Source organism: Lathyrus oleraceus, chromosome 3, assembly GCF_024323335.1.
Source record: "Lathyrus oleraceus cultivar Zhongwan6 chromosome 3, CAAS_Psat_ZW6_1.0, whole genome shotgun sequence".
Taxonomy (NCBI): domain Eukaryota; kingdom Viridiplantae; phylum Streptophyta; class Magnoliopsida; order Fabales; family Fabaceae; genus Lathyrus; species Lathyrus oleraceus.
In genome coordinates this window covers 526,116,635-526,124,753 of record NC_066581.1, presented here as the reverse complement: position 1 = coordinate 526,124,753, position 8,119 = coordinate 526,116,635, and the positions used below count along the sequence as shown (strand labels likewise).

General features: G+C 39.0%; 1 non-coding gene across 1 annotated transcript; it reads right to left on the bottom strand.

Annotated features, from left to right (window-relative positions):
- Window positions 1–1,608: 1,608 nt before the first annotated feature.
- On the bottom strand, window positions 1,609–1,715 carry LOC127133535 (small nucleolar RNA R71). Its single transcript, XR_007807498.1, has one exon. It is a non-coding gene; the product is annotated as a small nucleolar RNA R71 (small nucleolar RNA).
- Between the last annotated feature and the right edge of the window lie 6,404 nt (window positions 1,716–8,119).

Below are 8,119 nucleotides of genomic sequence, written 5' to 3'. Positions count from 1 at the left end.
GGGATTCAAATGAGAAATGTGTCTTTATAAAAGTTGTAGCTCTCTCAAAGACCTTAAAAATGGTCACCCATTTCATGTCATTTGAATTTGAAATGATAGAGTTATGCATTTTTGAAGTTTGGCAAAATCATTTAATCAATGATATAGGTCAAAAGTGACCTATAATGTAGTCCCATATCACATGTTCAAAGAAGTTGAATTATCCCTCAATCCAAACATCAAAGTTGATGTAGACATATTGAATTAGATTGTGAAACTTGTAAATCTTTCATATCATAAAAATGGAGTAAGTTATGGCCTTGGGAAGTTGACTTTCAAATTAGGGTTTAGACAAAATGACCTATAATGTTTCAACATAGAAAATGATTTTACAAGCAAAACTAGCTCTAGGTCTCAACATGAAAGTTGTTTGGATTGTCATTTAGAGTAAGTTTTCTCTTGGAATAAGTTTCATATGTTGAAAATTATAGGAGATAGGGTCTAGGGAGACCCAGTTTTGATCAGATGAATTCATCTGGCCAACCACCATCAACCAACTTGCTAATTTTCAATTCTCTTGACCTTCTTGGCTCATGGTAGATCATATATGCATAAGATGATGAAATTTGAAGTGTCCATTGATAAATTTGATCAATTGGTGAGATAGGTTGTTGGAGAAGTTACTTAAGCTACCCAGTCAAACTAGGGCTTCCAAGGCAAATCACCCTCAAACTCTTGAAGCAAACTTGATCAATATAACATGTAGAAGTAAATGGGACTCATATATGATGCTTATAACCATTCTTGAATCAATTATTGGTTATGCTCTTTGTTCATGAGGGTCTCAAACCCTAGATATGATCAATGAATCAATGAGATCATGCCCTTCCTACCAAAAGAGTTAGATAGAATCAAAGACATATTTTTTGGTATTTTGGTTAGTGAAATGATAACATATAAGTATGATATAGTCACAAAGTGCTTGGTGATCTCTCCCAAAACAAACCCAATGAAGAAAGGGGTAAGGAGGATGCCAAGGTATGATCCCAATGCTTATGCTTATGATGAAAATGCATGAGGGATCATAGGGTCAAAATTGGGGTCTTACAGCGAAAACTTAGCACCACCAATCGCAGAATTAGGGTGTTTCTTGTATTTAAGACGCCAAATACTAGAGTACCAACGAAGGTACAATATCCCCAATATCTTCTTTCCTACTGCTGAACCAGTTGAAAACCAACCATGGCTACAGTGGAACCACAGAATCGTCCTCTTAAGTTCTACGCTACCCCGTCCCAACAAGAACCTCACAGCAACATTTTTTCCCCTGTTATCAATTGAAACGATTTCGAGCTAAAACCCTCATTATTAGCATTCGTCCAACAACATCAATTTGTCGGAACTCCTACGGACGACCCTAATGAACATCTGACCAAGTTTGTGCAGTACGTAGACACTGTGAAGGCGAATGGTGTATCTCAAGATGCGATAAGACTACGCCTCTTTCCTTTCTCTCTAAGAGACAGGGCTTGGGTTTGGTTGTAATCCTTGCCATCCAACTTAGTTACAACATGGGAAGAACTGAAGAACATTTTCTTATCCCGATATTTTTCGCAAAGCAAAACTGCTATGCTGAGAGCTCAAATCAACGGATTTCGACAAAAGGATGTAGAATCTCTCTACGACGCATGGGAGAGATACAAAGACATGATGAGGATATGTCCATATCACGGTCTCGAAGACTGGGTGATCATTCACACATTTTACAATGGGCTTTTATATAACACAAGACTGACAGTAGACGCTGCCGCAGGGGGTGCACTTATGGACAAGCCATACAACGAAACCTATCAACTAATTGAAAACATGGCCCAAAACTATTTCCAATGGGGAGGTGAAAGAACTCCAGTAGAAAAGTCCCAAACAAAAAGTGGAATGTACGAAATCAGTAGCCTTGACCATTTCCATGTAAAGGTAGATGCCCTTCTTCAAAAGCTAGACAACTTGACCATGCCACCCGCAGCCATTGTGGCTTCCGTAACTCCAAACTGTGAGTTATGTGGAACTCCTGGACACACTGCACCAGAATGTCAGATATTAGCAAGAGTCCCAACCGATCAAGTGGATTACGCACAAGGAAACCCTTATTCGAATACATACAACCCAGGTTGGAAAAATCATCCTAACTTTTTGTATAAGAATAACAACGCCCTGTATGCACCTGGCCAAGCACCGGTTGTTCTGCCTGGATATCAAAAGTCAGCTAATAATTCTCCTAACATGCTTAGGAAGTCCAACCTTGAACTAATGATGGAAAGCTTCATAGCTACCCAAGCTCAAACAAATAAAGACTTCTTGAACCAAAACATACATACTAGTGAGCAACTTAAACAATTAGCAAGCAAAGTAGACGCCTTAGCCACCCACAACAAAATGCTTGAAACACATATTTCACAAGTGGCTCAACAACAAGCATCTACTGCTGCTCCCGCTGGAACATTTCCTGGACAGCCACAACCTAATCCAAAAGGACATGCAAATGTTGTTATATTGAGGAGTGGAAAAGAACTAGACGGACCCATAGATCCAAAACTCCAAAATCCTGCCATGTACCAAAAACCATACAAAATAACAACTGAGAAGGTAAGTGAACCGAAGGAGAAGGAAGATAATACCCAAGAGGCTGAAGAGAAAGAAAAACCTTATGTGCCTCCACCACCTTATAAACCACCCACTCTGTATCCTCAAAGACTCGCAAATTCTAAAACTGCAGGGCAATTCAGGAAATTTGTTGAACTTTTAAAGCAACTAAACATTACAATTCCCTTTACAGAAGCCATCACACAAATTCCCTCATATGCCAAATTTCTTAAAGAGATCCTATCCAATAAGAAAAAGATCAAGGATAATGAAACAGTTACACTTACTGTTGAGTGTAGCGCAATAATCCAAAATAACATGCCTCCCAAACTAAAAGACCCAGATAGCTTCTCCATACCCTGTGTCATCGGAAAGTTCATCATAGACAAAGCTCTATGAGACCTAGGAGCCAACATTAGTGTAATTCCCTTAACCATCTGTAAAAGGCTCAACATGGGAGAACCAAGACCAACCAAGATGTTTATTCAACTAGCTGATCGCTCAATCAAATATCATGTTGGTATACTAGAGAATGTCCCAGTACGTGTAGGATAATTCTACATTCCTACAGACTTCATAATTATGGACATCAAAGAAGATGTTAGTACACCTATTATATTAGGAAGTCCATTCTTAGCTACCGCCAAAGCCATAATAGACGTAAAAAGAGGTAATCTAACATTCGAAGTTGGAGAAGAAAATGTTGAATTCATCTTGACACAATTCTTACAAGCGTCGGCTATAGACAATACCTGTTATTTACTTGATGTCATAGACGAGTGCGTAAGAGAGATAGAGATGCAAGAAACCACATATTCTGATATAATGAAAATCCAAATCCCTCCAATCTTTGAAGATGATAATTGGCGTGAACCATACCAAAATGACAGTCTAAGCGAATGCTTAACACTTACACCTAACCACATGCCATGCTCGAAGAAACCAGACTTAGAATTAAAAATACTACCAAAGAACCTAAGATACGAATTCCTAGACACTGAACTCAAAAGACCAGTTATAGCCAATGCTGACTTGGGACAAATGGAAACTAAAAAGTTACTAGATGTCTTAAGAAAATATCCAACTGCGTTAGGCTACAGCATCGCTGACCTAAAAGGAATAAGTCCTAATATATGTATGCATCGCATTATGCTAGAGGAAGATTGTAAAACCTCTAGAGAACACCAGAGAAGGAATAACCCAATCTTAAGTAATGTAGTCAAGGATGAAGTAAAGAAGTTATTAGATGCAGGAATCATATACCCGATCTCCGATAGTCAATGGGTTAGCCCCGTTCATGTAATACCCAAGAAAGGGGGTGTTACAGTTGTTACGAACGAGAAGGGCGAATCTATAGCACAAAGAGTTATGACAGGAAGTAGAATGTGCATCGATTATAGGAAACTAAATAAAGTCACTCGAAAGGATCATTTTCCTCTGTCTTTCATTGATCAAATGCTTGAACGATTGGCTAAGCATTCCCACTTCTGCTATCTAGACGGTTATTCAGGATTCTTTCAAACTCCTATCCATCCTGAAGACCAAGAGAAAACAACCTTCACATGCCCTTATGGTACATTCGCTTATCGACGAATGCCATTTGGGTTATGCAACGCTCCCGCAACATTCCAAAGATGCATGATGTCAATCTTCGCTGACTTTATAGACGACATTATGGAAGTCTTTATGGACGTTTTTTTGTTTATGGGCAGAGCTTCGAAGGATGTCTATCAAACCTTGAAATGGTACTTGAAAGATGCGTAAAGGTGAATCTCGTCTTGAACTGGGAGAAATTCCATTTCATGGTCCAACAAGGAATCGTGTTAGGACACGTAGTATCGGATAAAGGAATTGAAGTAGACAAAGCTAAGATCGAAATCATAGAGAATCTTCAACCTCCAAAAACCGTACGAGAAATACGAAGCTTTTTAGGACACGCCGGTTTCAACCGACGCTTTATCAAAGATTTCTCAAAAATTACCAAAACACTTACTGGTTTACTAATGAAAGACGTTGACTTTATCTTTGATGAGAAATGTTTAACACCGTTTGAGAAATTAAAAACATCTTTAATCACCGCACCTATCATGCAACCACCTGACTGGAGATTACCTTTCGAAATCATGTGTGATGCGAGTGATTATGTCGTAGGCGCAGTGCTAGGACAAATAAAGGACAAAAAACGTCATGTTATCTACTATGCAAGTAGAACATTAGATCCTTCCCAAATGAACTACGCCACCACTGAAAAGGAACTTCTAGCCGTTGTGTTCGCTTTAGACAAATTCCTTTCCTACTTAGTAGGAGCGAAAATCATTATCTATACTGACCACACCGCTATTAGATATTTGCTAAGTAAGAAGGATGCAAAACCAAGACTCTTAAGATGGATCCTACTCTTACAAGAATTTGACTTAGAAATAAAGGATGAGAAGGTACTGAAAACGTAGTAGCAGACCACTTATCACAAATCGAAGGGGATAAGCCTGAACAAATTCCAATCAATGATGATTTCCCTTACAAACGACTTATAGCCCAAATGGAAAGCGACATGTTTGAACTAACCTTAAATGATACCGAAATAGAAGAATCTGTGGAAGAAATTCATGCGAATACAACTCTGCCATGGTATGATGATTTTGTCAACTACCTAGTTGTTGGAGTACTTCGAACGGACCTATCATACCAACAAAAGAAGAAATTCTTTCATGACCTAAAACAATACTACTGGGATGAACCCCTGCTTTTCAAAAGAGGTACCGACGGTATTTTCCTTCGATGCGTTCCTGAGGATGAAATAGACGTCATAATCTTTCACTGCCATTCTGCCCCCTATGGTGGGCACGCAAGCACTTCGAAAACTTGTGCTAAGATCTTACAATCGGGCCTCTTTTGGCTTACTCTATGGAAAGATGTCCATAATGCGGTTATAAATTGCAACCGGTGCCAACGCACTAGTAACGTTTCAAGACGCGATGAAGTGCCACAAACAGGCATTTTAGAAGTGGAAGTCTTTGATGTGTAGGGGGTTGACTTCATGGGACCATTACCGTCTTCTTTTGATAATAAGTACATACTCGTAGTTTTCGATTACGTTTCAAAATGTATCGATGTTGTAGCTTCTTCGACAAATGACACACGAGTAGTGATTAAGTTGTTCAAGAACATAATCTTTCCTAGATTCAGTGTGCCAAACCTAGTCGTTAGTGACGGTGGCTCCCATTTCATATCAAATATCTTTGGAAAAATTCTTCTGAAGTATGGAGTCCGACACCGTGTAGCAATACCTTATCACCCACAAACCAGTGGGCAAGTCGAAGTTTCGTATAGAGAAATCAAACAAATTCAAGAAAAGACTGACGGAATATCTAGAAAAGACTGGTCATCTAAACTAAACGAAGCTCTGTGGGTCTATAGGACAGCCTACAAGACCCCAATAGGGACCACACCCTTTAAATTAGTCTATGGTAAATCATGTCATCTCCATGGAATTAGAACACAAAGCTTATTGGAAAATTAAGACCCTAAATCTAAATTATACTTCCGCAGGCGAGAAGCGAATATTGGACATTCATGAATTGGAAGAACTTCGTCTATACGCCTATGAGAATGCCAAGATATACAAAGAACGAACCAAAAATGGCACGATAAACGTATATCTAGGAAAGAGTTTAATGTCGGTGACATAGTGCTACTATTTAATTCGAGACTTAAGCTTTTTCCAGGAAAACTTAAATCTAGGTGGTCAGGCCCTTTCGAAATCACAAAAGTCTTTAAAAGCGGTGCGATAGAAATCAAAGGTAGAAATAGTGAACCATTTATGGTAAACGGGAAGCGATTAAAAAATTATCATAATATGGACAACAGAGACTATTCAAATAGTCTAAGACTTATAGAGCTGCCTGCTCAACCCCAAAACTAGTATATCGTAACGTTACTGTCGAACTTACGACATTAAACAAAGTGCTTAGTGGGAGACAACCCGCCTTTTTTTTAATTTGTTATTTTTTTTAAGTCTTTCCCTTCTTTGACTATTACTTGTATTTTTCTCCCTTTCATTGATTCTATACAGTAATGTACTTGTTGCTTCTAGCTACTAACTTAGAAACATTGGATACTGATTAACAGGCGAATTATAACTAGTTAGTAACTAATTTTCATCATGCAACCAGTAGATACAGTTTTCAGAGGCAGAGTTCAGAGAAGGCGCTATGATTATTTAGCTCAGAAGGATATTGCTTTATCCATATATTATGATGGATCTACCATGGATAGGTTAGGTATCCGAGATAGCATCTTCTTTATGTTTAACCAGCTAGGATGGGAGAATGCTGCTATTAAGAGAAGGTTTGTCACATACCGTGAGCTCACCCTAGAATTCCTTAGCTCCCTAGTTTACAACCCCGAGCATGGTTACGGACTCAACAATTGGTTGATTTCCTTTAGGCTGTTTAGTATGGACTTCACTTATAACCATAGAGACCTTGCTGACCTCCTAGGATTTCCCAGTGGCCCATTTGTTTTCACTACCCACCAGGAGGAATTAATCGATGACATCGACCTAGATTACTTTTGGGGTAGTTTAACTGGAGACTACCACCCTAACCCAAACGAGATGCACTCCTAAATGATACACAACTCTGTTATCCGCTATTTCCACAAAATACTAGCCCACACCCTGTTTGGAAAAGAAGCGAACAACACCATAGTGTCACGAGATGAACTTTTCATCTTTGTGTCGACCAAGGTCGACATGTCAATGTTGTGAAATTTATGATGGAAAGATTCGTTCACCTTGCAAAGAACAACCGCACCCCAATCATAATAGGCGGCCTAGTAACCATGATAGATGATGCCATTGGACTTAGACGACCACTTTACAAGCATACACCTTTTGGACACATCCGACCCATGGATATTGAATTTTGCTTCGACCGAAGAATCATAGGAAACCTTAGGCCAGATACTTTTGACTACCTAATTAATAACGAAGTTGTCTAGCTATTTACCTTACCAAACCATGAGAGAACAAGTGTTCATAACCGAAATAACTGGCTTTATGATTTAGATGAACACCACATTGCTCCACCATCACCTCCTGAGACACCGCCTATATATGAGTATTTACATGACCCTATCACTGTTGATGAATCTGACCTTGAAACCCCTCCAAACTACTATAACCTAGATGAACTAGAAATTCCATCCTATGCAGAAAATCTGACCATAATCCTTACCCGTCTAGATGGTTTCCACACTGACATTACAAATGTGAAAGATGAAATAAAGAGCACGTGCCTTGATGTCTTAGGCTTAATGGATGTCATCGTCGAACATTTTGATCACTTGAACCAGGTTGTAGCTGCTTTGGGACAGAACCGTGGCTGATTACATCGACCGTTGAACTTTCCTACTCACATTAAAGCAATGAGGACACTGCTATGTTTTAGTGTGGGGAGGGAGCACTTTTATTGCTATTATTTATTTTAATGTTACGTTT